Source organism: Chiloscyllium punctatum, unplaced genomic scaffold, assembly GCF_047496795.1.
Source record: "Chiloscyllium punctatum isolate Juve2018m unplaced genomic scaffold, sChiPun1.3 scaffold_629, whole genome shotgun sequence".
NCBI lineage: Eukaryota > Metazoa > Chordata > Chondrichthyes > Orectolobiformes > Hemiscylliidae > Chiloscyllium > Chiloscyllium punctatum.
Window position 1 is genome coordinate 77,226 of NW_027310363.1, and position 14,741 is coordinate 91,966.

The 14,741-nt window shown below is 56.5% G+C and overlaps 1 long non-coding RNA gene across 1 annotated transcript in view; it reads right to left on the reverse strand.

Annotated features, from left to right (window-relative positions):
• LOC140473523 (uncharacterized) overlaps positions 1–13,859 on the reverse strand; it is an 89,694-nt gene extending 75,835 nt beyond the window's left edge. The window contains exons 1-2 of the long non-coding RNA XR_011958392.1: positions 13,755–13,859; positions 12,278–12,352 (exon numbers count right to left, since the gene is read on the reverse strand). This is a non-coding gene — a long non-coding RNA (uncharacterized lncRNA). The remainder of the gene's footprint in view (positions 1–12,277; positions 12,353–13,754) is intronic.
• Positions 13,860–14,741: the final 882 nt, after the last annotated feature.

Consider the following 14,741-nt stretch of genomic DNA (forward strand, 5'->3'; position numbering starts at 1 on the left):
CTCTCTGGGACCGGGGTGTGTTAGATACACTGTCCTTTCCCCCCTCTCTCTCTCTGGGACCGGGGTGTGTTAGATACACTGTCCTTTCCCCCCCTCTCTCTCTGGGACCGGGGTGTGTTAGATACACTGTCCTTTCCGCCCTCTCTCTCTCTGGGACCGGGGTGTGTTAGATACACTGTCCTTTCCCCCCTCTCTCTATCTGGGACTGGGGTGTGTTAGATACACTATCCTTTCCCCCCTCTCTCTCTGGGACCGGGGTGTGTTAGATACACTGTCCTTTCCCCCCTCTCTGTCTGGGACCGGGGTGTGTTAGATACACTGTCCTTTCCCCCCTCTCTCTCTCTCTGGGACCGGGGTGTGTTAGATACACTGTCCTTTCCCCCACCGTCTCTCTCTCTGGGACCGGGGTGTGTTAGATACGCTTTCCTTTCCCCCCTTCTCTCTCCGGGACCGGGGTGTGTTAGATACACTGTCCTTTCCCCTCTCTCTCTCTCTGGGACCGGGGTGTGTTAGATACACTGTCCTTTCCCCCCTCTCTCTATCTGGGACTGGGGTGTGTTAGATACACTATCCTTTCCCCCCTCTCTCTCTCTCTGGGACCGGGGTGTGTTAGATACACTGTCCTTTCCCCCACCGTCTCTCTCTCTGGGACCGGGGTGCGTTAGATACACTGTCCTTTCGCCCCCTCTACTCTCTGGGACCGGGGTGTGTTAGATACACTGTCCTTTCCCCCCTCTCTCTCTCTCTCGGACCGGGGTGTGTTAGATACACTGTCCTTTCCCCCCTCTCTCTAGGACCGGGGTGTGTTAGATACACTGTCCTTTCCCCCCTCTCTCTCTGGGACCGGGGTGTGTTAGATACACTGTCCTTTCCCCCTCTCTCTCTCTCTGGGACCGGGGTGTGTTAGATACACTGTCCTTTCCCCCCCCACTCTCTCTCTCTCTGGGACCAGGGTGTGTTAGATACACTGTCCTTTACCCCCTCTCTCTCTCTGGGACCAGGGTGTGTTAGATACACTGTCCTTTCCCCCTCTCTCTCTCTCTGGGACCGGGGTGTGTTAGATACACTGTCCTTTCCCCCCTCTCTCTCTCTGGGACCGGGGTGTGTTAGATACACTGTCCTTTCCCCCCCTCTCTCTCTGTCTCTGGGACCGGGGTGTGTTAGATACACTGTCCTTTCCCCCCTCTCTCTCTCTGGGTCCGGGGTGTGTTAGATACACTGTCCTTTCCCCCCCTCTCTCTCTGGGACCGGGATGTGTTAGATACACTGTCCTTTCCCCCCTCTCTCTCTCTGGGACCGGGGTGTGTTAGATACACTGTCCTTTCCCCCCCCTCTCTCTGGGACCGGGGTGTGTTAGATACACTGTCCTTTCCCCCCTCTCTCTCTGGGACTGGGGTGTGTTAGATACACTGTCCTTTCCCCCTCTCTGTTTGGGACCGGGGTGTGTTAGATACACTGTCCTTTCCCCCCTCTCTCTGGGACCGGGGTGTGTTAGATACACTGTCCTTTCCCCCCTCTCTCTATCTGGGACTGGGGTGTGTTAGATACACTGTCCTTTCCCCCCTCTCTCTCTCTGGGACTGGGGTGTGTTGGATACACTGTCCTTTCCCCCCCTCTCTCTGGGACCGGGGTGTGTTAGATACACTGTCCTTTCCCCCCTCTCTCTCTCTGGGACCTGGGTGTGTTAGATACACTGTCCTTTCCCCTCTCCCTCTCTGGGACCGGGGTGTGTTAGATACACTGTCCTTTCCCCCCTCTCTCTCTCTGGGACTGGGGTGTGTTAGATACACTGTCCTTTCCCCCCTCTCTCTCTCTGGGACTGGGGTGTGTTAGATACACTGTCCTTTCCCCCCCTCTCTCTCTGGGACCGGGATGTGTTAGATACACTGTCCTTTCCCCCCTCTCTCTCTCTGGGACCAGGGTGTGTTAGATACACTGTCCTTTCCCCCTCTCTCTCTCTCTGGGACCGGGGTGTGTTAGATACACTGTCCTTTCCCCCCTCTCTCTCTCTGGGACCGGGGTGTGTTAGATACACTGTCCTTTCCCCCCCTCTCTCTCTGTCTCTGGGACCGGGGTGTGTTAGATACACTGTCCTTTCCCCCCTCTCTCTCTGGGACCGGGGTGTGTTAGATACACTGTCCTTTCCCCCCTCTCTCTCTCTCTCGGACCGGGGTGTGTTAGATACACTGTCCTTTCCCCCCTCTCTCTAGGACCGGGGTGTGTTAGATACACTGTCCTTTCCCCCCTCTCTCTCTGGGACCGGGGTGTGTTAGATACACTGTCCTTTCCCCCTCTCTCTCTCTCTGGGACCGGGGTGTGTTAGATACACTGTCCTTTCCCCCCCCCCTCTCTCTCTCTCTGGGACCAGGGTGTGTTAGATACACTGTCCTTTACCCCCTCTCTCTCTCTGGGACCAGGGTGTGTTAGATACACTGTCCTTTCCCCCTCTCTCTCTCTCTGGGACCGGGGTGTGTTAGATACACTGTCCTTTCCCCCCTCTCTCTCTCTGGGACCGGGGTGTGTTAGATACACTGTCCTTTCCCCCCCTCTCTCTCTGTCTCTGGGACCGGGGTGTGTTAGATACACTGTCCTTTCCCCCCTCTCTCTCTCTGGGTCCGGGGTGTGTTAGATACACTGTCCTTTCCCCCCCTCTCTCTCTGGGACCGGGGTGCGTTAGATACACTGTCCTTTCGCCCCCTCTCTCTCTGGGACCGGGGTGTGTTAGATACACTGTCCTTTCCCCCCTCTCTCTCTGGGACTGGGGTGTGTTAGATACACTGTCCTTTCCCCTCTCTCTCTCTGGGACCGGGGTGTGTTAGATACACTGTCCTTTCCCCCCTCTCTCTCTCGGGGACCGGGGTGTGTTAGATACACTGTCCTTTCCCCCCTCTCTCTCTCTGGGACTGGGGTGTGTTAGATACACTGTCCTTTCCCCCCTCTCTCTCAGGGACCGGGGTGTGTTAGATACACTGTCCTTTCCCCCCTCTCTCTCTCAGGGACCGGGGTGTGTTAGATACACTGTCCTTTCCCCCCTCTCTCTCTCGGGGACCGGGGTGTGTTAGATACACTGTCCTTTCCCCCCTCTCTCTCTCGGGGACCGGGGTGTGTTAGATACACTGTCCTTTCCCCCCTCTCTCTCTCTGGGACTGGGGTGTGTTAGATACACTGTCCTTTCCCCCCCCTCTCTCTGGGACTGGGGTGTGTTAGATACACTATCCTTTCCCCCCCCTCTCTCTGGGACCGGGGTGTGTTAGATACACTGTCCTTTCCCCTCTCTCTCTCTGTGACCGGGGTGTGTTAGATACACTGTCCTTTCCCCTCTCTCTCTCTGGGACCGGGGTGTGTTAGATACACTGTCCTTTCCCCCCACACTCTCTCTCTCTGGGACTGGGGTGTGTTAGATACACTGTCCTTTCCCCCTCTCTCTCTCTCTGGGACCGGGATGTGTTAGATACAATGTCCTTTCCCCCCCTCTCTCTCTGGGACCGGGGAGTGTTAGATACACTGTCCTTTCCCCCCTCTCTCTCTCTCTGGGACCGGGGTGTGTTAGATACACTGTCCTTTCCCCCCGTCTCTCTCTGGGACCGGGGTGTGTTAGATACACTGTCCTTTCCCCCCTCTCTCTCTCTGGGACCGGGGTGTGTTAGATACACTGTCCTTTCCCCCCCTCTCTCTGGGACCGGGGTGTGTTAGATACACTGTCCTTTCCCCCCTCTCTCTATCTGGGACTGGGGTGTGTTAGATACACTGTCCTTTCCCCTCTCTCCCTCTGGGACCGGGGTGTGTTAGATACACTGTCCTTCAACCCTCTCTGTCTGGGACCGGGGTGTGTTAGATACACTGTCCTTTCCCCCCCCTCTCTCTCTCTGGGACCGGGGTGTGTTAGATACACTGTCCTTTCCCCCACCGTCTCTCTCTCTGGGACCGGGGTGTGTTAGATACACTGTCCTTTCCCCCCATCTCTCTCTCTGGGAGCGGTGTGTGTTAGATACACTGTCCTTTCCCCTCTCTCTCTCTCTGGGACCGGGGTGTGTTAGATACACTGTCCTTTCCCCCCTCTCTCTCTGGGACCGGGGTGCGTTAGATACACTGTCCTTTCCCCCCCTCTCTCTCTGGGACCGGGGTGTGTTAGATACACTGTCCTTTCCCCCCTCTCTCTCTCTCTAGGACCGGGGTGTGTTAGATACACTGTCCTTTCCCCCCTCTCTCTAGGACCGGGGTGTGTTAGATACACTGTCCTTTCCCCCCTCTCTCTATCTGGGACTGGGGTGTGTTAGATACACTGTCCTTTCCCCCCTCTCTCTCTGGGACCGGTGTGTGTTAGATACACTGTCCTTTCCCCTCTCTCTCTCTCTGGGACCGGGGTGTGTTAGATACACTGTCCCTTCCCCCCTCTCTCTCTGGGACCGGGGTGCGTTAGATACACTGTCCTTTCCCCCCTCTCTCTCTCTGGGACCGGGGTGTGTTAGATACACTGTCCTTTCCCCCCCTCTCTCTGGGACCGGGGTGTGTTAGATACACTGTCCTTTCCCCCCTCTCTATATCTGGGACTGGGGTGTGTTAGATACACTGTCCTTTCCCCTCTCTCCCTCTGGGACCGGGGTGTGTTAGATACACTGTCCTTCAACCCTCTCTGTCTGGGACCGGGGTGTGTTAGATACACTGTCCTTTCCCCCCTCTCTCTCTCTCTGGGACCGGGGTGTGTTAGATATACTGTCCTTTCCCCCCTCTCTTTCTCTGGGACCGGGGTGTGTTAGATAAACTGTCCTTTCCCCCCTCTCTCTCTCTCTGGGACCGGGGTGTGTTTGATACACTGTCCTTTCCCCCCTCTCTCTCTCGGGGACCGGGGTGTGTTAGATAAACTGTCCTTTCCACCCTCTCTCTCTCCGGGACCGGGGTGTGTTAGGTACACTGTCCTTTCCCCTCTCTCTCTCTCTGGGACTGGGGTGTGTTAGATACACTGTCCTTTCCCCCCTCTCTCTCAGGGACCGGGGTGTGTTAGATACACTGTCCTTTCCCCCCTCTCTCTCTCGGGGACCGGGGTGTGTTAGATACACTGTCCTTTCCCCCCTCTCTCTCTCTGGGACTGGGGTGTGTTAGATACACTGTCCTTTCCCCCCCCTCTCTCTGGGACTGGGGTGTGTTAGATACACTGTCCTTTCCCCCCCCTCTCTCTGGAACCGGGGTGTGTTAGATACACTATCCTTTCCCCCCTCTCCCTCTCTCTCTGGGACCGGGGTGTGTTAGATACACTGTCCTTTCCCCTCTCTCTCTCTGTGACCGGGGTGTGTTAGATACACTGTCCTTTCCCCCCCTCTCTCTGGGACCGGGGTGTGTTAGATACACTGTCCTTTCCCCCCTCTCTCTATCTGGGACTGGGGTGTGTTAGATACACTGTCCTTTCCCCTCTCTCCCTCTGGGACCGGGGTGTGTTAGATACACTGTCCTTCAACCCTCTCTCTCTCGGGGACCGGGGTGTGTTAGATACACTGTCCTTTCCCCCCTCTCTCTCTCTGGGACTGGGGTGTGTTAGATACACTGTCCTTTCCCCCCCCTCTCTCTGGGACTGGGGTGTGTTAGATACACTGTCCTTTCCCCCCCCTCTCTCTGGAACCGGGGTGTGTTAGATACACTATCCTTTCCCCCCTCTCCCTCTCTCTCTGGGACCGGGGTGTGTTAGATACACTGTCCTTTCCCCTCTCTCTCTCTGTGACCGGGGTGTGTTAGATACACTGTCCTTTCCCCTCTCTCTCTCTGGGACCGGGATGTGTTAGATACACTGTCCTTTCCCCCCTCTCTCTCTCTGGGACCGGGGTGTGTTAGATACACTGTCCTTTCCCCCCGTCTCTCTCTGGGACCGGGGTGTGTTAGATACACTGTCCTTTCCCCCCTCTCTCTCTCTGGGACCGGGGTGTGTTAGATACACTGTCCTTTCCCCCCCTCTCTCTGGGACCGGGGTGTGTTAGATACACTGTCCTTTCCCCCCTCTCTCTATCTGGGACTGGGGTGTGTTAGATACACTGTCCTTTCCCCTCTCTCCCTCTGGGACCGGGGTGTGTTAGATACACTGTCCTTCAACCCTCTCTGTCTGGGACCGGGGTGTGTTAGATACACTGTCCTTTCCCCCCTCTCTCTCTCTCTGGGACCGGGGTGTGTTAGATACACTGTCCTTTCCCCCACCGTCTCTCTCTCTGGGACCGGGGTGTGTTAGATACACTGTCCTTTCCCCCCCTCTCTCTCTCTGGGACCGGGGTGTGTTAGATACACTGTCCTTACCCCTCTCTCTCTCTCTGGGACCGGAGTGTGTTAGATACACTGTCCTTTCCCCCCATCTCTCTCTCTGGGACCGGTGTGTGTTAGATACACTGTCCTTTCCCCTCTCTCTCTCTCTGGGACCGGGGTGTGTTAGATACACTGTCCTTTCCCCCCTCTCTCTCTGGGACCGGGGTGCGTTAGATACACTGTCCTTTCCCCCCCTCTCTCTCTGGGACCGGGGTGTGTTAGATACACTGTCCTTTCCCCCCTCTCTCTCTCTCTAGGACCGGGGTGTGTTAGATACACTGTCCTTTCCCCCCTCTCTCTAGGACCGGGGTGTGTTAGATACACTGTCCTTTCCCCCCTCTCTCTATCTGGGACTGGGGTGTGTTAGATACACTGTCCTTTCCCCCCTCTCTCTCTGGGACCGGTGTGTGTTAGATACACTGTCCTTTCCCCTCTCTCTCTCTCTGGGACCGGGGTGTGTTAGATACACTGTCCCTTCCCCCCTCTCTCTCTGGGACCGGGGTGCGTTAGATACACTGTCCTTTCCCCCCCTCTCTCTCTGGGACCGGTGTGTGTTAGATACACTGTCCTTTCCCCTCTCTCTCTCTCTGGGACCGGGGTGTGTTAGATACACTGTCCTTTCCCCCCTCTCTCTCTGGGACCGGGGTGCGTTAGATACACTGTCCTTTCCCCCCTCTCTCTCTCTGGGACCGGGGTGTGTTAGATAAACTGTCCTTTCCCCCCTCTCTCTCTCGGACCGGGGTGCGTTAGATACACTGTCCTTTCCCCCCTCTCTCTCTCTGGGACCGGGGTGTGTTTGATACACTGTCCTTTCCCCTCTCTCTCTCTGGGACCGGGGCGTGTTAGATACACTGTCCTTTCCCCTCTCTCTCTCTCTAGGACCGGGGTGTGTTAGATACACTGTCCTTACCCCCATCTCTATAGGACCGGGGTGTGTTAGATACACTGTCCTTTCCCCCCTCTCTCTCTCTGGGACCGGGGTGTGTTAGATAAACTGTCCTTTCCCCCCTCTCTCTCTCTCTGGGACCGGGGTGTGTTTGATACACTGTCCTTTCCCCCCTCTCTCTCTGGGACCGGGGTGTGTTCGATACACTGTCCTTTCCCCCCTCTCTCTCCCTGGGACCGGGGTGTGTTAGATACACTGTCTTTTCCCCCCTCTCTCTCTCTGGGACCAGGGTGTGTCAGATACACTGTCCATTCCCCCCTCTCTCTCTCAGGGACCGGGGTGTGTTCGATACACTGTCCTTTCCCCCCTCTCTCTCTCTGGGACCAGGGTGTGTCAGATACACTGTCCTTTCCCCCCTCTCTCTCTCTGGGACCGGGGTGTGTTAGATACACTGTCCTTTCCCCCCTCTCTCTCTCTGGGACCAGGGTGTGTCAGATACACTGTCCATTCCCCCCTCTCTCTCTCTGGGACCGGGGTGTGTTAGATACTCTGTCCTTTCCCCCCTCTCTCTCTCTCTGGGACCGGGGTGTGTTAGATAAACTGTCCTTTCCCCCACCGTCTCTCTCTCTGGGACCGGGGTGTGTTAGATACACTGTCCTTACCCCCCTCTCTCTCTCTGGGACCGGGGTGTGTTAGATACACTGTCCTTTCCCCCCCATCTCTCTCTGGGACCGGGGTGTGTTAGATACACTGTCCTTTCCCCCCCTCTCTCTCTCTGGGACCGGGGTGTGTTAGATACACTGTCCTTACCCCTCTCTCTCTCTCTGGGACCGGGGTGTGTTAGATACACTGTCCTTACCCCTCTCTCTCTCTCTGGGACCGGGGTGTGTTAGATACACTGTCCTTTCCCCCCTCTCTCTAGGACCGGGGTGTGTTAGATACACTGTCCTTTCCCCCCTCTCTCCCTGCGACCGGGGTGTGTTAGATACACTGTCCTTTCCCCCCTCTCTCTCTCTCTCTCTCTCTGGGACCGGGGTGTGTTAGATACACTGTCCTTTCCCCGCTCTCTCTCTCTGGGACCGGGGTGTGTTAGATACACTGTCCTTTCCCCCCTCTCTCTCTCTGGGACCAGGGTGTGTCAGATACACTGTCCATTCCCCCCTCTCTCTCTCTGGGACCGGGGTGTGTTAGATACACTGTCCTTTCCCTCCTCTCTCTCTCTGGGACCGGGGTCTGTTAGATACACTGTCCTTTCCCCCCTCTCTCTCTGGGACCGGGGTGTGTTAGATACACTGTCCTTTCCCCCCTCTCTCTCTCTCTGGGACCGGGGTGTGTTAGATACACTGTCCTTTCCCCCCTCTCTCAGGGACCGGGGTGTGTTAGATACACTGTCCTTTCCCCCCTCTCTCTCTCTCTGGGACCGGGGTGTGTTAGATACACTGTCCTTTCCCCCACCGTCTCTCTCTCTGGGACCGGGGTGTGTTAGATACACTGTCCTTTCCCCCCCTCTCTCTCTCTGGGACCGGTGTGTGTTAGATACACTGTCCTTTCCCGTCTCTCTCTCTCTGGGATCGGGGTGTGTTAGATACACTGTCCTTTCCCCCCTCTCTCTCTGGGACCGGGGTGCGTTAGATACACTGTCCTTTCCCCCCCCTCTCTCTCTGGGACCGGGGTGTGTTAGATACACTGTCCTTTCCCCACTCTCTCTCTCTCTAGGACCGGGGTGTGTTAAATACACTGTCCTTTCCCCTCTCTCTCTCTCTGGGACCGGGGTGTGTTAGATACACTGTCCTTTCCCCCCTCTCTCTCTCTCTAGGACCGGGGTGTGTTAGATACACTGTCCTTTCCCCCCTCTCTCTCTCTGGGACCGGGGTGTGTTAGATAAACTGTCCTTTCCCCCCTCTCTCTCTCTCTGGGACCGGGGTGTGTTAGATACACTGTCCTTTCCCCCCTCTCTCTCGGACCGGGGTGTGTTTGATACACTGTCCTTTCCCCCCTCTCTCTCTGGGACCAGGGTGTGTTAGATACACTGTCCTTTCCGCCCCCCTCTCTCCCTGGGACCGGGGTGTGTTAGATACACTGTCCTTTCCCCCCTCTCTCTCTCAGGGACCGGGGTGTGTTAGATACACTGTCCTTTCCCCCCTCTCTCTCTCGGACCGGGGTGTGTTAGATACACTGTCCTTTCCCCCCCCTCTCTCTCTCTCTGGGACCAGGGTGTGTTAGATACACTGTCCTTTCCCCCTCTCTCTCTCTCTGGGACCGGGGTGTGTTAGATACACTGTCCTTTCCCCCCTCTCTCTCTGGGACCGGGGTGTGTTAGATACACTGTCCTGTCCCCCCTCTCTCTCTGTCTCTGGGACCGGGGTGTGTTAGATATACTGTCCTTTCCCCCCTCTCTCTCTCTGGGACTGGGGTGTGTTAGATACACTGTCCTTTCCCTCCCTCTCTCTCTGGGACCGGGGTGTGTTAGATACACTGTCCTTTCCCCCCTCTCTCTCTCTGGGACCGGGGTGTGTTAGATACACTGTCCTTTCCCCCCCCTCTCTCTGGGACCGGGGTGTGTTAGATACACTGTCCTTTCCCCCGTCTCTCTCTGGGACCGGGGTTTGTTAGATACACTGTCCTTTCCCCCTCTCTGTTTGGGACCGGGGTGTGTTAGATACACTGTCCTTTCCCCCCTCTCTCTGGGACCGGGGTGTGTTAGATACACTGTCCTTTCCCCCCTCTCTCTATCTGGGACTGGGGTGTGTTAGATACACTGTCCTTTCCCCCCTCTCTCTATCTGGGACTGGGGTGTGTTAGATACACTGTCCTTTCCCCCTCTCTCCCTCTCTAGGACCGGGGTGTGTTAGATACACTGTCCTTTCCCCCCTCTCTCTCTCTCTGGGACTGGGGTGTGTTGGATACACTGTCCTTTCCCCCCCCTCTCTCTCTGAGAGCGGGGTGTGTTCAATACACTGTCCTTTGCCCCTCGCTCTCTCTGGGACCGGGGTGTGTTAGATACACTGTCGTTTCCCCCCTCTCTCTGGGACCGGGGTGTGTTAGATACACTGTCCTTTCCCCCCTCTCTCTCTGGGACCAGGGTGTGTTAGATACACTGTCCTTTCCCCCCTCTCTCTCTCTGGGACCGGAGTGTGTTAGATACACTGTCCTTTTCCCCCTCTCTCTCTCTGGGACCGGGCTGTGTTAGATACACTGTCCTTTCCCCTCTCTCTCTCTGGGACCGGGGTGTGTGAGATACACTGTCCTTTCCCCCCTACTCTCTCTGGGACCGGGGAGTGTTAGATACACTGTCCTTTTCCCCCTCTCTCTCTCTGGGACCGGGGTGTGTTAGATACACTGTCCTTTCCCCCCTCTCTCTCTCTCTCTGGGACCGGGGTGTGTTAGATACACTGTCCTTTCCCCCCTCTCTCTCAGGGACCGGGGTGTGTTAGATACACTGTCCTTTCCCCCCTCTCTCTCTCGGGGACCGGGGTGTGTTAGATACACTGTCCTTTCCCCCCTCTCTCTCTCTTGGACTGGGGTGTGTTAGATACACTGTCCTTTCCCCCCCCTCTCTCTGGGACTGGGGTGTGTTAGATACACTGTCCTTTCCCCCCCCTCTCTCTGGGACCGGGGTGTGTTAGATACACTGTCCTTTCCCCCCTCTCCCTCTCTCTCTGGGACCGGGGTGTGTTAGATACACTGTCCTTTCCCCTCTCTCTCTCTGGGACCGGGGTGTGTTAGATACACTGTCCTTTCCCCCCTCTCTCTTGGTCTCTGGAACCGGGGTGTGTTAGATACACTGTCCTTTCCCCCCTTCTCTCTCTGGGACCGGGGTGTGTTAGATACACTGTCCTTTCCCCCCTCTCTGTCTGGGACCGGGGTGTGTTAGATACACTGTCCTTTCCCCCCTCTCTCTGGGACCGGGGTGTGTTAGATACACTGTCCTTTCCCCCTCTCTGTTTGGGACCGGGGTGTGTTAGATACACTGTCCTTTCCCCCCTCTCTCTGGGACCGGGGTGTGTTAGATACACTGTCCTTTCCCCCCTCTCTCTATCTGGGACTGGGGTGTGTTAGATACACTGTCCTTTCCCCCCTCTCTCTATCTGGGACTGGGGTGTGTTAGATACACTGTCCTTTCCCCCTCTCTCTCTCTCTAGGACCGGGGTGTGTTAGATACACTGTCCTTTCCCCCCTCTCTCTCTCTCTGGGACTGGGGTGTGTTGGATACACTGTCCTTTCCCCCCCTCTCTCTCTCTGGGACCGGGGTGTGTTAGATACACTGTCCTTTCCCCCCCCTCTCTCTCTGAGAGCGGGGTGTGTTCAATACACTGTCTTTTGCCCCTCGCTCTCTCTGGGACCGGGGTGTGTTAGATACACTGTCCTTTCCCCCCTCTCTCTGGGACCGGGGTGTGTTAGATACACTGTCCTTTCCCCCCTCTCTCTCTCTGGGACCAGGGTGTGTTAGATACACTGTCCTTTCCCCCCTCTCTCTCTCTGGGACCGGGGTGTGTTAGATACACTGTCCTTTTCCCCCTCTCTCTCTCTGGGACCGGGCTGTGTTAGATACAGTGTCCTTTCCCCTCTCTCTCTCTGGGACCGGGGTGTGTTAGATACACTGTCCTTTCCCCCCTACTCTCTCTGGGACCGGGGAGTGTTAGATACACTGTCCTTTCCCCCCTCTCTCTCTCTCTCTGGGACCGGGGTGTGTTAGATACACTGTCCTTTCCCCCCTCTCTCTCAGGGACCGGGGTGTGTTAGATACACTGTCCTTTCCCCCCTCTCTCTCTCGGGGACCGGGGTGTGTTAGATACACTGTCCTTTCCCCCCTCTCTCTCTCTGGGACCGGGGTGTGTTAGATACACTGTCCTTTCCCCCCTCTCTCTCTCTGTGGGACCGGGGTGTGTTAGATACACTGTCCTTTCCCCCCTCTCTCTCTCTGTGGGACCGGGGTGTGTTAGATACACTGTCCTTTCCCCCCTCTCTCTCTCTGGGACTGGGGTGTGTTAGATACACTGTCCTTTCCCCCCTCTCTCTCTCTGGGACTGGGGTGTGTTAGATACACTGTCGGAGAGTCCCCACTGGGGAATCCCGGTCGAATAGTCCGCAGTAATTCCCGTCACTCACTGATTGGCTCGCTGAATCCGGTGACCGTGTGGATTCTCAGACCCAATATCCCCCTCAGCACCGAGTTGTCGTTCTCTAGAACAATAAACAACGTTGTTTGTTAACGCCTGGGCCCCAACATCATCCCAGACGCCCCTCCTCCTCCCCCTGCCCTCCACCGAGAGCACCCTGCGCCTGGATATTCCTCTCTGGGAGCCTTCGATCAGTGCGTCACCTCCTCCCACACTCGCCCCCCCCCCCCCTCCCGCCCACCCCCCCCCACCCCTGCCCCCAAATACCCCCTTCGTTGGTCATTCCCAACTCGGGGAATCACTGGCCATCCCGACACACTGCCTCACCTCCCTCCCCTCCCAGGGCCCACGCTCACTGCCTGAGAAATGCGAGGTGCTGGTTGCGAATGCTTGGCTGGGTTTCAACACTCCCAACTTCCCTTTCTCCCCGCCCCCTCCAAAGGTTCTCCGAGGGGCACTGTGGGAGCGTCAGTGCTGAGGGAGCCCCGCACTGTGGGAGGGTCAGTGCTGAGGGAGCCCCGCACTGTGGGAGGGTCAGTGCTGAGGGAGCCCCACACTGTGGGAGGGTCAGTGCTGAGGGAGCCCCACACTGTGGGAGGGTCAGTGCTGAGGGAGCCCCGCACTGTGGGAGGGTCAGCACCGAGGGAGCCCCGCACTGTGGGAGGGTCAGCGCTGAGGGAGCCCCGCACTGTGGGAGGGTCAGTGCTGAGGGAGCCCCACACTGTGGGAGGGTCAGTGCTGAGGGAGCCCCGCACTGTGGGAGGGTCAGTGCTGAGGGAGCCCCGCACTGTGGGAGGGTCAGGGCTGAGGGAGCCCCACACTGTGGGAGGGTCAGTGCTGAGGGAGCCCCACACTGTGGGAGGGTCAGTGCTGAGGGAGCCCCGCACTGTGGGAGGGTCAGAACCGAGGGAGCCCCGCACTGTGGGAGGGTCAGCACCGAGGGAGCCCCGCACTGTGGGAGTGTCAGCGCTGAGGGAGCCCCACACTGTGGGAGGGTCAGTGCTGAGGGAGCCCCGCACTGTGGGAGGGTCAGTGCTGAGGGAGCCCCGCACTGTGGGAGGGTCAGTGCTGAGGGAGCCCCGCACTGTGGGAGGGTCAGCGCTGAGGGAGCCCCGCACTGTGGGAGGGTCAGCACCGAGGGAGCCCCGCACTGTGGGAGGGTCAGTGCTGAGGGAGCCCCGCACTGTGGGAGGGTCAGTGCTGAGGGAGCCCCGCACTGTGGGAGGGTCAGTGCTGAGGGAGCCCCGCACTGTGGGAGGGTCAGTGCAGAGGGAGCCCCGCACTGTGGGAGGGTCAGGGCTGAGGGAGCCCCACACTGTGGGAGGGTCAGTGCAGAGGGAGCCCCACACTGTGGGAGGGTCAGGGCTGAGGGAGCCCCGCACTGTGGGAGGGTCAGCGCCGAGGTCTCTCTCTCTCTCTGTGTCCCCTGCTCCCCTCCTCCCTCCCCCAGTACTATCTGGCCCTACCTTCGATGGGACTGTACAGTGGGATCTCTCTCACTGACGGCTGTGACATGTAGGCGTTAATGAGGGTCTGTGTCTCACAGGGAGTGAGGGAACACCCCTGCAGACCTGAGGGAGAGAGAGAGAGAGGACAGGGTCAGGGGGGACAGGCAGTGACACACACACACACACACAGATACACATACACACACACAGATATATACACACACACCTCACAGATATACACACACACAGATATATACACACACACACCTCACAGATATACACACACACAGATATACACACACACACACCACACAGATATACACACACAGATATACACACACACACACCACACAGATATACACACACACAGATATACACATACACACACACAGATACACATACACACACAGATATACACACACACCACACAGATATACACACACACAGATATATACACACACACACCACACAGATATACACACACACAGATATACACACACACACACCACACAGATATACACACACACAGATATACACATACACACACACAGATACACATACACACACAGATATACACACACACCACACAGATATATACACACAGATATATATACACACACCACACAGATATATACACACACACACCACACAGATATACACACACACACACACAGATACACATACACACACAGATATACACACACCACACAGATATACACACACACAGATATATACACACACCACACAGATATACACACACACCTCACAGATATATATACACACACAGATATATACACACACACCACACAGATATATACACACACAGATATACACACACACACAGATATATATACACACACAGATATACACATACACACACACAGATATATATACACACACAGATATATACACACACACCACACAGATATATACACACACAGATATACACACACACACAGATATATATACACACACAGATATACACACACACCACACAGATATATA